Source organism: Corvus hawaiiensis, chromosome 12 (assembly GCF_020740725.1).
Source record: "Corvus hawaiiensis isolate bCorHaw1 chromosome 12, bCorHaw1.pri.cur, whole genome shotgun sequence".
Taxonomy (NCBI): domain Eukaryota; kingdom Metazoa; phylum Chordata; class Aves; order Passeriformes; family Corvidae; genus Corvus; species Corvus hawaiiensis.
Window position 1 is genome coordinate 1,360,535 of NC_063224.1, and position 18,720 is coordinate 1,379,254.

The following is an 18,720-nucleotide window of genomic DNA, read 5'->3' on the forward strand; positions in this document are numbered from 1 at the left end:
TGACAGGCTGGGAGAGCTGGGCTTGTTCAGCCTGGAGAAGAGAGAGTTCTGGGCAGACCTTAGAACCCCTAAGGTTCTGAGGTGATAAAAGGGCTTCCGAGAGAGCTGGAGAGAGAGTTTGGACAAGGGCCTGGAGTGGCAGAACAAGGAGGACCGGCTTCAAACTGAAAGAAGGAAAGATTTAGATTAGATACTAGGAGCAAATTTTTGGCTGTTAGGGTGGGGAGGCCTTGGCACAGGGTGCCCAGAGAAGCTGTGGCTGCCCCTAGATCCCTGGAAGTGTCCAAGGCCAGGCTGGACGGGGCTTGGAGCAACCTGGCATAGTGGAAGGTGTCCCTGGCCCACGGTAGGGGGTGGGACTGGATGAGCTTTAAGGTCCTTTCCAACCCAAACCATCCCGTGGTGTTGACACAGGAGCTCACCTTCTCCACCAGCCTCTGTTTTCCTGGGATGTGCTGCTGCTCATTAGCACAGGCTCAGTCACAAGCTGCTCAGACAACCTAAACCATTTGTAAGGAAACTGTCTTTAAAATATGGATGGCATTAGAGGGACTCAGGCTTAAAATTAGAAACTGTTTATGATGCACAGTTGTAGTTGTTTACCTTGAACCATAATTATCTTATTTCCTGAGTTAAAAACGTCACGTCAGCTTGCCGAAGCAGGATTTGATGACAAAGGAATTGTTTTTAGCCACCAGCAGAGCAAAGAACACTTCAAAATGTGTGTCTAAATATGATTTTATAACCTGAAGTATAGCACACTCAGGATTTTAAATTGGCTCTGGAAGTTGTGTGGGCTTATGGGTCGGCCATTTGGCCGGGGATCAAGGGACTGGGTTTAATCCTGACTCCGTCCTTTTGTCCTCTGAGCGTTTTCCTTGCCACCCTCTGTGCTGTTTGTTTGGACGGCCCTGTGTTGGAAGGGAGGGCTGTGCCCTTTCTCCGGGCGTTTGTGGCTGTTCCCGGGGCGCGGTGTCGTGGCACGGCCGCAGCGGGGTTGTGCTGCTGCGGGGGGTGAGGCTCCCACACCCTCCAGCCGGGGGACAGAGGAACTTCAGGAGTTTTCTGCTGGGCTGGCAGGTTCAGCTGATTTATGGACAAGCTCTGGAGTGGCCCGAGAGAGAAGCTGGGTGCCAGCAGCTGAGCAGGGGCAGAACCCGTATCCCTCGAGCCCCTCTGAGCGGCTGGGGCACTTCAGTGGGCACAGACAGACATTTGACTTCCTTGTTTTATTGTTATTATTATTAATGACAGTATTTCCTTATTTCATTATTCAGCAATGCTTTCTGATCACATGTGGCTGAGGTGGCCTGTGCCCTCCTCACACCCTTTTCCAGACTGGATTTCTGTACCTGAGCGAGATGGCAGCTGCTCCTTCCTTACCTGTGCCTGCTGCTGCCAGGATGCTCCTGTCTTGGGAGAATGGAAAGTGGGAGGGGAGCAGCTTCTTTAATGATGACAACTGCTACTTAAACCTGTTCAGGGCTTAGAATAGAAAGGAAAAAAGATCAGTGGAAGCTGTAGGTGCTTTCAATGTATGTGGGATTTTTAAGGAATCTTTTTATTCTGACCGTAACTTGCCAGGCCCCAGACAATAGGGGAGGGATGCCATGTGGAAATCAAGGAGGTGCTTCCTTTCAGCTCTTTCTTTGCTGTGTAATTTGAGGTGGTTGTAAGGCACTTATAACTCAGGAATTGTAGACTTGAGCACATTCTACAATTACCTTTTTCATGTTGCTTGCTGTGGACCTCCTGGGTTGTCCAGCCAGGTAACGGTGTCTGATCCTACGTACCTGGGTGTGGGGCTGCTGCCACCTGCATATTCCTGAGAAACCTGTATTTGAGTTGTTGAAGTGTCTGCTTGTAACATTGCTGTCTCCACAGAGAGTTTTCTTGGCTGGGGAGGTTGTACTCAACCTGCTCAGAATCCAACCAGAATCCACTCCATGGCTGTTTGCTGTGTTTTATTTTCTCTCTGTGAGGGAGATTGTGTCTGTTCTTGAAGGCTGAACAGTGACTTCCTTGACTCCTCCTTGGCTAATTAGTGTGCTTTAAAATGGGATGCTTGCATCCTTTTCACCAATCAGCATTCAGAAAGGAAAGGAAATAGTTCAGGTATTAATAGTAACCTGTATCCAATTTGCCATGGAATTACACGGATGCAAATGTCTGGGACTGCAAAGGTGTCAAATGTGTCTGTCTGTCACTCTTCTTCTGAAAAATTGTATTTTCTGGATGTGTTAAAATTTAGCACAGAGTAAGAAATGCACATTCATTTTTAAATAAAGTGGAGCTCGTTGTGGCCTAGTGGCATCGTTCACCCTCCTGCTTCCCTTGGGAGAAGGTACTGAGGGAACTGAGTGGGACTTTGTGGTGAAGTCACAGGGAGGGATTCAGTCTGGGGAGGGCAAGGATGTGTTTGTCCCACCTCACTCGTATTTAGCAGGAATGGAAAGGAGAAGGAGCCTGAACTATGGCAGCAGCTGTGAGCTCATTTTAAATTACAGCTTTAGTTCCAGAGGACATCCTCGCTTCTTGCCTTCACTGGGTCAGTGAAGTTCAACATCTTGGAGCTTAATCCTCATTCCTGGAAGTGTTCATTGCCAGGTTGGATGGGGCTTGCAGCAACCTGGGAGAGGGAAAGGTGTCCCTGCCCTTGGCAGGGGGTGGAACAAGTTGAGCTTTAGGGGCCCTTCCAACCCAAACCATTCCGTGATTCTATGATGTGTCATCACAGATCTTGACCTCTCCTAATTCACTGGAGAAACATCTTGGTCATTCCTGAATTTAGGCTTCTGTCAACCCCCAGTTCCTAGGGACTGCATTGTCCATGTCAGACTTTCAGTTAAAACTCTTAAAGGACAGTGTGGTTTTCCAGGAATCACAGCTTTCCCATCCTTTGTGCTTTTTACAGTGGGACAGTGAACCTTGGGCTCTTCAGCCCACAGAAGTGTCTGTGTTTTTGAGGACTGTATCAGGTTATTTTGTATTTTTTATCAAGTAGCACAGACAACACAAGCTTTAAGAACTGTAGATCTCAGCATACATCTTATCTGCAGGGCAAAATAAAGGAGCTTTAAGACCAAGAATATATCACCTACTTTTGTTCCAAAAGCTGTCTAATTAAATTTTACTTGATGCTACGGTTGTGTCACAGTCAAACACGCTGAAAGGTGCTTTTTTTTAGGACTAGTGAAATTCTCTGTGTGCTTTGGCTTTTCACTTGGGTAGCTGGTGCTGTTTGAGCATAGTTGGTTTGCGATTGCTGCGGGAATGTTCGTAAACTGCAGCGAAAGGCAGGTCCTGGAGCTCACCCCAGTGCTGGGAATCTCTCCGAAAAGGGTGGGAGTGGCTGCAGAACGTGAGGGTTTGCTGTGTGTATGCACCTGGAGATGGCTGTGCTGGGAGCCCCTGATAGGCTGCGGGGGGGGTATTTATCTCAAATTTATGTGGATTTCTTGGAAACAACTCTTTATCCCCTTTCAGACCTACAGAGCAACACCTCTTCTTTTCCTCCTCTCTCTAGAGAGTGCTGAGCTGCGTGGAGTGGTCTGGGGGTGCTTTTCCAGGCTCCTGAGGGAAGTTGCCACAAATCTGATGATCCATATTTGCTGTCCATCCCTTGGCAGGGGCCAGGAAAGCTTTCCTGCTGTGCTGGGCATGGGTGTTCTGGCTCTCAGTGGGATGGGATAGACAAAGCTCCAGAGACAGGGATTTCTGCACTGTTTCTGTAGAGGTGGCACGTTTTCTTTCCCAGACTCCAGCATTTGTTGGGATTCTTATCTGACTTGCGTGCTGTAACCAGGCAGGAATAGAATCGCTGTTGTTGTGGAAGGAACCCGTGGATATTTATGGAAGACATCTGTGGGGTTTGTAGTGCTGCTGCTCATGGGTTCTTCCCCCACTCCCCAGTCTCTATTTGCTCAGGTTCTGGAATTATAATGGGATTTAAAGCATTTTTCCCCTTTTCAGCAGGTGAAAGCTCTGGCTGTGCTGTGTCAGGCTGTGCAGGCAGGCACTGAGCTGTGCCAACGGAGTGCACAGGAAAACATTTCCAAATTTCCCCTCCCTCCAAATTTGCTGTAGTCGTTCCCCCTTGGTTCTGTGTCGGAGGTAATGGAGCTTATCTGAGAGCAGGAGCTCCGTGGGTCTCGGGTGCTCCCCTGGGTGTATTTTCACTGGAGCCCCTCAGAGAGATGCCTTATTGAAATTCTGTCTCTTCCTGGAATTATTTTGAGGGAAGCAGATGAGTGCTGTGGAAAAAGGTTCTCTTACTCCCTAGAGATTTTTTCCATTCAAAAGTTGGTCTAAACCAGAATCTAAATCTCTGATATCCTGTTACACTGCCTAGTTCTGGATCACCATAAAATCTGAATTGGTGCAAGTCTCACTTGGGGTCCAAATACAACTTCTTCCCTCAAAGAAACACTAAGGGGGAGGCACACATTTGTGGGGATATTGGCCTCTGGGTTTCCTGGGATGAGACACCATCAGTGGCTTCTTTCCTGCTCCCTGTGAAATGAGATTTCAGCAGAACCTTTCTGCATTATTGATCAAATTTAAAAATATGGAGACATATGAAATCATTGACTCTCAAACACATTTTTCATGGAGACCCTTGTAGGGACTCTGCATCTGCACAGAACTGGTTTATTCCTTCAAGGAAGCCAATTCCCACCTCGGTGTTGGGACCAGTTGGTGTTGCTGCCACATCCCAACTGCTATGGTGTGGAGTCTATAGCTAATGCCAGTGTTTTTCAGGTCACAGCTTGGGATTGTGAAGCATTTTCCATCTTCAAATACTAATTTCTGTGGAGTTACAAGATACCCTTTTATTAAGGAGGTTTGAATTATGTAATTCCCAATTTTTTCAGTGGAATGCTGGCAGAAGTTGCACTTTGTGCTCTGAATGTGAAGTCCTGATCTGTGTGTGGGTGCAGCAAGAATCACTAATTTGGAGAAATGCTGAGGGACCCCATGGTCAGTGTTAAGATCAGGAGCTGGTGGGAAAACTTAGAAGTTTAAACATTTATATATTTATTTTGGTGGAACTGTCTGCTTGCGCAGAGTTACCAAGTTGCTTCACGTTAAAAGAAAAGAAAGTATCCCAAGTTTTGAAAGACTGAACCTGTTTTAAGCCAGAATCTGGCCACCTTGAGCACTTGATTATTTGGTATTTCTATGACCATTTCAAGGCACAGGAGGACCAGTGTGTGCCGTGGTGCACTGAAGATGGCTCCTGTGCAGTGACCGTGAGCTCGGCAGGGTTGGAGCATTGTCCATGGTCAGCTCTGCAAGTTCCCAGGAGGGACAAGGGCAGTGATGATACTTTGTGAAGTGATACATTTTCATCAGCTAAAGCTAAGAAAATGGGATGGATAGGTGTGTTTATTAATTATAATGTGGCTTTTGGAAGTGAATTTGGGTTTAAATTGAAATGTTGGATTGCGTGCAGCAGGAACGTTGTGTGAGTGACCTGACCACGTACAGCTAGTGAGGCTGTGCTGGGCATCTCCCACTGGAGTATTTGCTGCATTCCTAAGTGATTTGATAACAATTTCATTAAAAAATGGTGCCATGTTCGTTGTGAAAATTACTTGGCTCATGTGTGGTTGCTATTTCAGCTTTATGATACTTTATGCATGTTTATATGTGAGCCAAGGAATGAATAAATTTGCTGTATGTGGGCCAGGAAGCAGCTGTAAACAGGCCTTGAAAATGGTGTATCAGTGTCCTGGGACTGATTTCTGTAGACTTTTTGGTAATTCTGTTCACAGTTGATCACAGTTGTTGCCCAGAGAGGCTGGGGCTGCCCCTGGATCCTTGGCAGTGCCCAGTGCCAGGCTGGATGGGGTTTGGAGCAGCCTGGGACAGTGGAAGGTGTCCCTGCCCATGGCAGGGGGTGGAATGGGATGGACTTTGAGGTCCTTCCAACCCAAACCATTCCATGATGCTGTGGCAGTCAGTACTGTCAGCAAAGTAGCACTGCTGAATTTCCAGACAGTGTAGTTGGAAGTTCAGCTGTTGTTCCCCCAGTTTATCTCTTACTGCTGTTGAAGTGCTAATTAGTGATGTGGCTGTTACTGTGCAGGAGAGGATAAAAGGAGTAGGGGAATCCTGCTAGAAAAGGTGCTGTGCAAGTACTGCCATCATGCTCCATAGGGCTGCAGTTCCCATCAGGGGATCCCTCAGGCTCCCTGGCCTTGGAAAATCCACGAGGTAGCCATGTGTCTGTATTTCCTTTGCTCTTCTCAAAGAAAAATGCCAGAAAACTTCTATTTTGCTCGTCTGGAGAAGTTTACCTGCTGCAGGATTCCTTTCTTTGAGTCAGGATCCTGTGCCTTCACATCTTCCTATGGGTTTTGGGGTTTATTTTGGCCTGTTCCTTTTCACTGAGGTTCCCAAGACTTCCCTCAGCCCAGCTGGAAGCAGCTCTACCCTGGATGCAGCTGCATTGCTCATCTGGACATCTTCCCTTTGGCTTTTCATTGGGGAGTGAAAGTTTCCCAAAACAAACAAGGCTCTCCCAGGGTTCCGAATCTCCTCCACTGTGTATCAGTCCCAGCTGGCCTCAGAGTCTCTCCTGGATGGTTCTTGGAAGGAACCATCCCGTTGGAAAGCAGCTGTCCAAATCCAGCTACATCAGAGAAGTTGTTTGTAAGGTGACGAGCAGCGGTAAAGCATAAAATTGTCACCAGCTTTGCAAGGCAAGAAATTCAGATTTTTTTCCCTGCAACTGGAGCAAGGATTGGTCACTGTGTCCCTTGGTGTGCTTTGCAGTGTCTAGAGATTGGATGGAATATGGGGTTTTGGGGAATTTGGCATGAGCAGGATGTGGAGCTGGCATCTGTTTAAGCAGACCGGAATAACATCACTGGCACTGGGGAAGGCCCAGTGCTCCCAGTGCCTCACTTTGCTGCTTTCCGTACCTACGGGTCCCTCACCATCCCACTGAGCTTCTCCACCTTGGGAACGGTGAGGAGTGCAGGTTTTGGGCTTGGAATCTGCCAGTGCTTTCATGTGCCAGTTAATGAATCTAATTCCCCTTGGCCTTGGGTGCTGAGAGCTCCTGCTGGTTCCTGCCCGGCGTCAGAAATTTCACTTTGGGAATTTGTAGCTGGGAAAACATCCTTGAAGGTACAGCAAGAGCTGGTCAAGAAAATCACGTTAGAGGTTTGTAGAATGAATAGATTCACTGCTATTCAGAGCAGAGGTGTGCTTGAAAAGAGAGCACTTGTGCCACGGATAATTCCACAGGGGTTGTTTGGGAAGGTGAATTCCCAGCACGGGAGCTCGTTCTGGCCCTGCCTGTCTGTGGGTTCGTGAGCTGCTCAGGGTTGGGGGGGTGACATACCCTCATTTGTAAATAAAATGCCTCTCAGCCCACCCAGATGGTTGCAGGAACCTTGAAGCAGGTGATTTTTAAAAAAAAAACTATTACCAGAAAGTTATGGGACAAGGTGGGTGCTTGGTGGAGCTTCCATGCTTTCCTTTATTCTGCTGTTTGGGCAGAGTCGTTACCAGGAAGTTTATTTGTGGATTAGGCAAGGGTTTGTACTGGGTAACCATCATGTACTCAAATCCAGTGTGTGTGTTGTGAATAAAACTCACTTGTTTTAATTTTCTAATGAGCCAATTCCTGTGTTTTTCAGATTACACAGCGTTTTTGGGACACACCTCTGTTGGATTTTAATATATGTCCTGTGAAGAACAGCTTTCAACTATGGAATCGGTAAATATTGACTCTGCTTCTTTCCAAAATTTCTGGTTTATTCCCTAACAACTGCTTGTGTCTCTGTTGGACTGTTTGGTTTTGCCTTTTTAAAATGTTTTTCTTTATTTTCTGCAATTTGAAGGCAAAAATTGCAAGTTCTATGGAATATCTAAAAGGTACTAACCAAGAATATCTTGGGAGTTGTCTGTAGTTCTGAGATGTCTTTTTAATTTTAGATAATTTTGAATATAGCAAGTTTTTCTCTGACCTCAGTGAAATCAAAGTGAACTTTCCTGCGTGGGCAGTTCCAGCACAGGTTTGCCCAAGCAGACTGTGCAGCTTGTTGGTGCTGCTGACTGCTGAGTATTAAATAATACCACAGTCCTCTTTCTTTCTCTTCGCTTTCAAAATGTCTTGAAAAAACCCAAAGTCTCTGAGTTTCCCAGTGTTACGTCTTCTTGTGATTAGCCTAATTGAAACAGATGGCACCTACGTTTCATTTTGGGCAGAGAAACCTCCCAATCTGCTGAGACTACAGTTGGATGCAGTGTTAGGATTCAACTTTTTGGGAGCATTAACAGATGCAGAAATAACAGGCTGTCGTAGAGTGCAATTTAGGGGGAAAAACGAGATTTTTGCCTCTGTTTTGTGCGAGAGGGTGGGAGAGGCTGGTGCTGTCCTAGAAATCCCGCTGGTGTGGCTGGAGCTGTAGACAGGGGGTTGTTCTGGCTGGTTTTTTTGCTGTGCTGGTGGTTTGGTGTGATGGGAGCTGAGCAGAAGCTGGGTGGGCTCAGCTGGGCAGTGTGTGTTGGGGTGGGGGGATGCGTGGCAGTGCAGGCTCAGGGTCACCCCCAACATGCCCAGAAATCCTATGGAGAAGGCTCCTGCTGGATAACTACAGTGTGTGGCTCCTGCCTTGGGGCCCTAGATCCCTGGCTGACCTCTTGGTTCAGGCTGCAGGGGGATTATTTGTGTTGAGGTTGTCAGCACGATAAAGGCTGTTGCTGGAGAGTTGCTCGGTGCAGTCCAGCTCTGCTCCATCGGCTGCCTTTGCAGGCTGATAGGTGTCTTTTGTCCTGGATTTGGAGGGGAAAAAAATAAAAACCGTTGTGTTTAGTGTGGCCATGATAATTTCAAAGTATTCAGATGGAGACAAGTTGTTATTTCAGCTTCCCCTGGTGAATATTAATAGCAGGAGAAGCCTTTCACGGTGAGACAAAGCAGAGTAGGCATTGGTGACTCTCGGTGCTGTTAGGTAATTAAAGTGTATCAGGTGTGAGCCCTTTTCCTGGCGTGTGCAGGAGGTCTGTCCTCCTTCCCGGGAGCTCTGCAGGGCCCTGAAAAACCCAGCTCAGCCCTGATATCAGTTATAAATCAGGCTGGTTGCTGTTTGCTGCCTGTTTTATTTCATAGCTGGGGACAAAGGTTTTCCTTACAAGTTTTGGGGGTAAGTGGTGTTTGTCTTTCTGAATGCAAACTGTCCTTTTCAAACCTGGATAACAAAAACTTACCCAAAATTCAGGTGTGTTTGCACAACCCTGTTGGGAAGCACTTGCTTGAAGCAAGCCGGGTCATCACAGAGTTATGGAATTGTTTGGGTTGGGAAGAACCTTAAAGCACATCTTGTTCCACCCCCTGCCATGGGCAGGGACACCTTCCACTAGCCCAGGCTGCTCCAAGCCCCGTCCAACCTGGCCTTGGACACTTCCAGGGGTGGGGCAGCCACAGCTTCTCTGGGCAGTGGTATTTGCTGCTCTTTTTGCTGTTGGCAGCAGGGGTGGCTGCGCCACGCTGGGCTTGTCCTGGCCTTTGGTGACTCCACTGCTCCCCAGCACCGACGCCGACAGCCGGTGCCATCCGCATGTTCCCGACACCTTCCCAGGGAAGCAGAGGGGTCAAGGCTTTCTCCAAGCAGCAGCTTTGCTAGTGGCTTTGGCAGTGGTGTTTCAGGGAGTTCCTAATGAATATGCAGGTGTGAGATTAAAGGGATGAATGAGGAACAGAATTGCTTTCCGAGCTGCAGCCGCGCGTTCTGACCTCCCGAGAAGGGCACGATTGTAAAGCCGAGGCCTGGAGTGGAAAAGCAATTACAGTACATGCTGCCAGGATTGAATTGTCCTCGGAAAGTCAGATGCTGCAATAATGGGAGCGTTGTTTAGGTGGAACGTGACTTCACTTAACTGCTCGGTGTTTTTCTATTAATGCTCTTAAACGTGTTCACATACGGTTCTCAGGTTTTACTGCTCTGGGGGAAATCGAGCTCAGTATTCCACCAGGAAGATACTTCTCTGCAGGAAGTGTTCTTCTGAGCTTGCTGCCTTTTTTCCCATGTGTTTCAATTCTTGTCCCTTTCGGATTAGAGGGGCTGGAGGATAACACTATGGCAGTGCAGTGTACATTGATTCTTTAGTGTGTTGGTCATTGTGGAGCCAAGGAGAGCTTTCCGTGGGGTTCTGGGGTGTGAAAGGGTTGGCCTTTGGGTTAAGAAGCTGGTGTGTTGCGAAGCAGGGCTTGGGGAGGGGAAGCCATGTACAAGGGGAATTAATAGTCTGAGAGAGCTGGGATTGTTCAGCCTGTGAGAGAGAAGTCACCAGAAAGAGCTTTAGAGCTTCTTCCAGGGCCTAAAGGGGCTTCAAGAGAGCTAGAGAGGGACTGGGGACAAGGGATGGAGGGACAGGACACAGGGAATGGCTTCCCAGTGCCAGAGGGCAGGGCTGGATGGGATACTGGGAAGGAATTGCCTCATGAGGCTGGTGAGTCCCTGGCACAGGGTGCCCAGAGCAGCTGTGGCTGCCCCTGGATCCTTGGCAGTGCCCAAGGCCAGGCTGGACAGGGCTTGGAGTAACCTGGGCTGGTGGAAAGTGTCCCTGCCCGTGGCAGGGGTGGAATGGGATGAGCTTCAAGGTCCCTTCCAACCCAAACAATTCCATGATTCAATGCAGCATTAAAGAGGCAGAGTTGCGTGGCTTTGTGGGTTTGCTGACTTCTGCTGGAGCCCTTTCTCTGGGAAAAACAGATTTTGGGAGCTCCATAAAGCAGCTGGGTGGCACTCCAGGTGCGGGTTTGCCCGGAGCGTTTCACCAGGGCCAGTTTGGGTTTGTGCTGCCATGTGGGTCATCCTGGGAAGGGGAGGTGGGGTCAGTGGGGAACACCCCAGCCTCTACACTGTCCTCCCTGTGTGTGAGGTGGGTCTGCATGGCCCTTCGGAGCAGTAAGTGTTTGTGTGGCCATGTTCTGGTCTCTTGGACAGCACTGAGGTGACACAGTATAAATTTAACTTCTAAAGCCGTATCTTCACCGCCAGCAGAGGTTAAGCAGAGGTGGCTTAACTGTGAGCCTGGAGTTCTTTGTGGGTCAAACAAGCCTTGAGTTTTTGGACTCAAAACCCTGCTGAGACCTACAGGAAAGAGCTTTAAATCCTTTCCCCTGTCCATGTGAAAAAGCTGCTTTTTCAACTGTAATCTCAGCACAAGCGTTTGCTTTGAGTGGTTGAATTGCTGCTTTTACAGTTCTCTGTATTTTCCTAGAATTTGTTAAATTGCCAACGTTATTCACATGGCACTTTTGGCAGGTGCCACCTACATGCCCTCAATTTGAAGGTACCTTTCAGGAGCAGTGTAGGTAGGGAGGCTCCTCTCTTGCATGTCAGATGTTGGAGAGCACAGCACTTCCATTAATTCACTTTCCCTGACCTTTCCACTGCTAATAAGCCAAGCTGGAGCACAATGCAGCACCTTAATGAACAGACCTGAGCTGAGCAGGGGCTGCTTTGAAAAATGTCTCGCTTGACTTGTTCATTGGGTGTAATTTTGGTCCATTTATTCACCATGGCACAGACGGGAGTTCTTGGTGAGAGCAACCCACAACCAAATACAGCCCTTTTTCTCCCTGCTTTAGTGTTTAGAACTAGAGAAAACCATGTCAGTAACTGCTTGAAAAGAAGCAAAATGGCTGGTTGGGCTTTTTCTCTGAATCTATTTGATTTGAATAATTTTGTTCTCTGAGGGGCTATATTGTGACCACAAAAATCCTAATTTTTAAAAGAAATATACTTTTGAGTTAGGATTTTGTAGATTTATATCTGCTAATGTAATGTACACTGAAAAATGCACGCTTCTGGGTTATGATGTTGTAGGTTAATACCAACCAACATGTAATCTATGCTTAAAAATCACAGTTGCATTTAGGAACAAGTTCATTAAAACAAGCAGACAGTGCACGGGATTATCATTTCCAGTAGCTGCCAGGCTGTTATTTCGTGGAGGAAGCTCCTGAGCCACCCAGCCCGGGTGACAGAGGGAGGCTGGGATTTTTGGGAAGGGATCTGTAGGTTTCTTGGCCGGTTCCTGCTTCCATTTGTTGTGCAATGGTGTTCCTGGGTGTGACCTCTTGGGAAAAGTAAAAGTGCTGGGGGGCAGGTTGTGGGGTGGTGAGCGAGGGTTTTATTTATTTATGGGTGTTCCACAGAGCTCTTCAAAGCTGTGGCCTCCGCCCTGAGGAAGTGACACTGGCTGGGGAGTGAAGTGGCAGCGTGACACATGATATGGCTGCAATCCCTCGTTTTCCAAAGGTATCCATCATGATGTGATTAAGTGCAGATGATGCTCTTGGCAGCAGGAGGTGTGCAAGATGTTCCCACCTCCGGAGCTTGCAGGCCAAAGGCCCACGGGGAGGACCAGGCTCTCTTGTACTTCTGGAATGAAGCTTGGGATGTTCTTGTTCCCTTTTGTGTAGGTAGTGGTGATCCTGAGGTTTTGACATTCAAATCCTGAGTTCTTTGAGTGAGGGGAGTGGTTCTGTGTTCAGGGAGTTCATTCCTGCCTGGGAGGGAGATGCATCAGTGACTTGGGCATGTTTAGTGAGGCTGCAGGTGGGACAGTCATTGTCCAAGGAACAGGTCAGCTGCTGGACCCCCTGTGAGGGGGGAATGAGGTGGGAATTGTGGCTGGGAGGTGTTCAGTAGCAGAAGAGCCAGAGTGTGAATTTATGGAAACCTTGTATGGAAGGTGATTTGGCTGAGCCACCCAAGTGTCTGACATGAACAGGGAGGTGCAGTCTGGTCCTGGTTCTGTCCTCCGTGCATGGAAAAGTGGGAAATGGTTATTGCAACCAAAGGCAAAAGTGATGGATCTGCTTCATTGATAGTCCTTGGAAGGGGACTTCTGACAAAACCAGGAAGCAATTCTGAAAAGTTAAGTCTAAAATGCTGGATGTGCCCCATCCCTGGAAGTGTTCAAGGTTAGACTGGATGGAGCCTGGAGCACCCTGGTTTTGTGGAAGGTGTCCCTGCCCATGGAAGGGGGTGGAAGGAGCTGAGCTTTAAGGTCCCTTCCAACCCGAACCATTCCGTAGTTCCATGTTGTGTGGAGATGGGAAGCAGGCGTTACCAGTGTTTCTGTTTCCTTGGCTAAATTCTTGGCAGGGCTTTGATTCTGGAACAACGGGAAAACAAGGGCTGAGCTTTGCTGGCTCAGCCTGATTCCTTCCTGGCTTAACAAGAGGCTTGAGGACTCACTCAGGTGTTCCAGCAGTTGTTTTGCTGCTGGGTGTTACCCCTGTTTTATGGTAGTTTGCTGGACTTCCCCAGAAATCCAAAGCTGAATTGTGTTTAACAAGTTACTGCTTTAAGGAGTGTTTTGATCTTGGGTTGTGACTGGACAGGCTGATTGTTTCCAGTTGCTGGAGACATGTAGGAGCTGGGAGAGGGGAGGTTTTGGCTGTTTGCAGAAACTTGTGGACATGAAGGGAGTGAGGGACCGTGGGCTGTGCCCACCATGGCAGAGGCTCCCCGGGGGCTGGAATTCCAAGAACTGCTCCCTGTGCCTGGGTGTTTTGGGAAGCTGACACTCCTGGCTTTGGCCTCAGAAGTAGCTTTGGGTTGGTGGACAAACACTGAGAGCTCTGCTTCCCCTCAGAGCTGTTCCATGCCTTGCCTGCCTTCCCCTTCCCAGGGCCCTGGCTCATCCCGGGAGCGGGCAGATGGCTGCAGGAGCTGCCTCGGGGTGTTTTGGGAAGGCACAACGCTTGGGTGAGGGCCGAGGCAGAGCAGCAGTGAGCAAAGTGGAGTTGTGGAGCTGTGGGACCGGCTGAGCCTCGGCGCTTCCTCTGAGAGCAGCGTCTCAGCTGCGACGTTTTTAACTCTTGAGTTTGGAACAGACTTAGCAGCTCACCTTTGGGGGTGGGAGCTTGGGAGGTTGTCAATACTATTGCCTGGAACCATCTGTTCCTACCACTAAGTAGCTGCAAAAATCAGTAATTCATTCCCTATTTCTTTTTACTTTTTTTTTTTTTTTTGGAGGAGCTTGGGTGTAAATCTTCTCCCTTGTTATTTTTATGGGCTCCTTCATTATGGAAGACAAGCATCTCCACGGTGCTGGAATTGACGTTCTCGCTTCAATCTTTCATCTAAATTTATTTGAAATTTAAATCCCTGTCGTTATCGATATTAGAGGTTACTTTGGAGCACAACAGCTATTTCTGGGGAACTGGGTGCGTGGGGCTCCCTTATCAGCCAGGAATGTGCTTGTGTAACGTCACCCCTCTGGATGAACCGCTCGCAGAGGAGCGGGGATGGCAGCCATGTGTACGGGTTATTTTGGGAAATCGCCACTGTAAATGGATGCTGTGTTTGCTTTTGCAAGTAAAATTGGTCATGGCTTCCTATTTTTCATTTATTTTTGCCCCAGTGAGTTAACAGTCCAAGTGGGCTGGCCCTGGTGGTGCTGACGTGGAGCTGGTGGTGGTTGTGGTGAGGGTGCGCTGGTGGTTCTTGTGGGGGAGTCACGGGAACACCAAAACCAGCATTGGTTGTAGGGCAGGCACACACCACTGCAGATAGCCTGAGTTGTCTATCCCGGGCTGGGATTTCAGTCCTAGGCTTAAACTGCACAATCAAGATGAATTGATACCACGAAACTCTGTTAGTGTTTCGGGCAGGAGGTCCCTGAGACTGGTGTCTTCGATGCAGGTGGTGACACTCTTTAAATACAGAAGGACCTGGGGTCCAGAGAAACCGGGTCTTGGTATCTCTGTCCATGGCAGGGGGTGGTGATGAATTTTAAGGTCCCTCCCAACCTAAAGCCCTTCTGTGACTTTCCTGCCTGAGGCCTGGTGTTTGTTGGAGATGGTGTTTGTTTTACACTCTTCCTTACTGTGTCACTGGAGTTGAGTTTCCAGGTGTTTATTTCAGTGGTTATCTAAACTGCAGAGTGAATACCTGAGGGTTCTGCCAAGCTGATGTCCAGTCTTCCCAGCATTACACCAATGGCAGAAGCTGGGCTTTTTCTGATCTGAAAGAATAGCGGTTGGATTTTGATGGGGTTTGTGTGTCTGGACTCATCCTAGTGTACAATAATGTGAAAATACAGCCATCAATTCCTTGTGTACCCTTAGAAAATGTTAATGCTTTCAGGCTCCAGAGGATTTTAGGAAAAGTTGTAGTTCAAAAGTTGTCATGTGCCTTGCAAGGAGGCCTGGAGTCCATACAGCTGAGCCAGGTGGTTTTCAGAGCACATTCTCTGTGAGTGTCCTTGGTTTCCTTGCCTAACATTTAACCTTAATTCTGAATTTCCTGGAGGTCTTGACACCCAGTTTGTTTCCCCGTTTGGTGAAAGATGGGATGGCAGCAGGAGAACCAGATGTGTTCACGTGTGTGTGGCACCTCCACCTTGGAGGTGACAAATACTTGGAGGAGCTGCAAAAATGAGAAGAGCTGGTCAGCTTGATGGATATGAGTGGGTATGATGGGAGGAGTTCTCTGATTTTGATCGTTTTTATCCTTTTATATAGTTTTTCAGCTGTTGAACAGTACAACAAGGATTCAAAGGTCAGCGCTGAATAGCTCTGGTTATTCTCTGCTGGTCCTAAATGTATTGCTGGTGTCATATGAGAAATATCGTTTCTTTTTATGTTGCACAGTCAGAAGAAAATTATTTTGTTGTCTTCAGTAGTTTTTACCTCATTCTTGTAGTCTTGCCAATATCCTGTAGTTGTTTTTTGCAGGAAGCCTTTCAGCATTCTCTTAATTGGAATTAACTTTTGTAAGAGAAATGCACGTTTGGGTTGAAGATAATGTTGGAAATAAATATTCAGGGAAATCTATTTTAACTTAGTAGAAAGACGTTCATTGCAGAGCTTTGCTTTGGAACTGTAACTTTGGAGAGGTTTAAGGAGAGGTTTAGGGTAATAATGGAGGAATAAACCAACTCTGCTCCTGAGTCCTGTCTGTGAATTCCTGTGGCAAGGGCAGCTCTGATCTCTGCTCTGATGTCCTGGGCAGGGCCAGGAGCTGGACTGGATGATCCTTGTGGGTCCCTTCCCACTCAGGATATTCTGTGATCCTCTGATTATTTTGAGTAACCTTAGAGACTGGTAGTAAGTCTACTTGTTATTGTCTGGTAAATCATGTTTACTAACATAATTACACGGTTTTAATGCTACATGGAAGTTATATGGAGTCAAAACCAAATAGCAACAGGTAGTAAATAATTGGACAAAACAAAAACACAAAACCAAATAATGAAGAAGAATAATCATGTATTCTTTTCCTGTCACCAGTCGGGGCTGCAGCTGGATGTAGCAGCTGCCCAGTCCTGAATTCTTTCTTCCTCTCGTTTTTAATGCTGCTTTTACAACAGTCTGAAGGAAATCTCTGTCTAAACCAACTGGTAGCAGCTCCTCTGGGCTTTGCCTTTGGCAAGGTGTCACACAGCTGAATTCTCCTTCCTTTGCTAAATTCTCCTCTCTTTCTCCTTGCAGTGTTTAGTTATTTAGTGCTATAAGGGGAACCTGAATATATGAATTTAGCCAAACCCTTGAGTATATAAAGTAGAGAAACTTCCCTCATTCCCTTGACCTCAAGCTTGCTGAGGTAGGAAAGCATTTAAAACACCCACAGCTCTGTGTGCACATGCAGATGTATTTTTAAATGTCCCCTACTTGAAGGTCATCCACAATTCCAGTTGAAGTGCAGTTTGGATTTCCTGTAGCCAGAGACCTTCCCTGGGGCTGGTCCTGTGGTCTGCAGGGAGTGTGGGACAGGGACCCCAGGAGAGGTTTCCATCCAAGTGCTGCTTTGGACCTGCCTGAGTAGAGCGAGTCCAGAGGGGGCCATGGAGCTGCTCCAGGGCTGGAGCCCCTCTGCTCTGGAGCCAGGCTGGGAGAGCTGGGGGTGCTCAGCTGGAGAGGAGAAAGCTCCAGGGAGAGCTCAGAGCCCATTCCAGGGCCTAAAGGGCTCCAGGAGAGCTGGAGAGGGACTGGGGACAAGGGATGGAGGGACAGGACACAGGGAATGGCTTCCCACTGCCAGAGAGCAGGGATGGATGGGATATTGGGAAGAAATCCCTCCTTGTGAGGGTGCTGAGGTCCTGGCACAGGGTGCCCAGAGCAGCTGTGGCTGCCCCTGGATCCCTGGCAGTGTCCAAGGCCAGGCTGGACAGGGCTTGGAGCAGCCTGGGACAGTGGAAGGTGTCTCTGCTCATGGCAGGGATGGGATGGGATGGGCTTTAAGGTCCCTTCCCACCCAAATCATTCCATGACTCCATGAGAGGAATGTGGATGAACATCTCTCTGCCCACAGGAGCCTTCAGAGCTGCTTCATCTCTTTTTTCCATCCTTGTGAAATGCTCCTGTGTGAGCCCAGGCCATGATGAGCCAGAGGTTTAATTAGATCTTCAGGACAGATAACTGCAGCAGTGAGCTGGGCATAACAACAGCATGGAATTCCAGGGATGTGTTCTTGGCCCAACCAGAGTTTTTCCTCAGTGTCTCACTCCCAAGCGCCCCTGGGCTCTAGAGCAAAAGGATGTGAACAAAAAAGCTCAACTCTGATGGTTTACACACCAAAAGCTGCCAGTGATGAACTGTGGGTTTGGTCACCTCTTGCTGGTGTCTTCTGGTGCTTTTGTGTGTAATTTAGATACCTCCAGGACACTGCCCTAGGCTGAGACTGACCCCTTTGTAATGCTCAGTTAAATAATTATAATAAAGTATTAAAATTACCCTCTAATATAGTGATTTTCTGTGCTGTCACCATACCAATTGTATGGTTTTGAGCAGGGACACAGCTTATTTGGGAATTCTGTGCTGCCACTGGTGCCTCTACCCTGGAGGATGTGGTGGCTTTAAGGTCAGGTGTCACTTTAAAGTGAATATTTTTGTGAGTGAAACATCAGGTTAAAAAAAAAAAAATCTCCCTGTGCTGAGCTTCCTTTGCTCACAGAAATAGTTTCTATATTAATATTTAATTTACAGTAGCTCCGAGGAATGAAGAAAATCCTGGACTTTTTTTTTCTAGTCCTTAATACATTTCTTTGGAACAACTCTCAGATATAAACAAGGAGGACAGAGTGTCCTGGGCAAAGGATTGAGACAGTTTGTGTTAAAACCATAAGTGTTCATGGCTTTAACATTGGAATGTTCAGCATTAAGGATCCATCAGGTACCTTGGAGTAGCCCTAGTTCCCAATTGCTCTTTTTCAGTCTTTTTTCTCCTGGGATTCTTCATGGCTTTACCCCTTGATGCCCATTTAGATGTTTTTATTCTTGAAACCTCCTGTTCCTGATGCTGCCAGTGCAGAACTGTGCTGCATGTCAGGAGAAAGTGGGTTCAGAATTCCAGACACACTCCTGGCACGGCTTCAATTAAAAGGTGTTGAAAGAGGCTGGATTTTGCAATTTTGCAAAGTTGGAATTTTTGTGCCTGTTAAAACCTTGGGGATCCCTGGGAAAGGAGCTTGATCCTGGCTTTTTCTGCAGGGTGAGGAAGAATTTATACCGTCATCCCCCTGCTTTGACCCAGTTATGAAATCCTTGCCTGTAAAATTATTAATTTGGGGACTCTCAGCCATTCCAGCGTGAGAATTCAAGCAGTGGGAGTTTTCCTGGAGAGCCACCTCCAGTTTAGCCGTTAAAAGCTGGTGATAAATCCAATGAACTTAGTAAAATATGTATTGCAGTGTGCCATGAACCTTCTTCATTACTCTGGAATTAATCAATGACTTGGACTA

The 18,720-nt window shown here is 47.6% G+C and overlaps 1 protein-coding gene across 3 annotated transcripts in view; it reads left to right on the top strand.

The window, feature by feature from the left end:
- Positions 1-18,720, top strand: part of ANKRD11 (ankyrin repeat domain containing 11) — a 131,855-nt gene that overhangs the window by 15,203 nt on the left and 97,932 nt on the right. For 2 of the 3 annotated variants that reach the window (XM_048316945.1, XM_048316946.1), the window contains exon 2: positions 7,653-7,732. The gene's annotated coding sequence lies outside the window, so the exon portion shown is untranslated. Of the gene's footprint in view, positions 1-7,149; positions 7,174-7,652; positions 7,733-18,720 lie in introns of those variants that run through there. The other variant, XM_048316947.1, reaches the window with a different exon arrangement.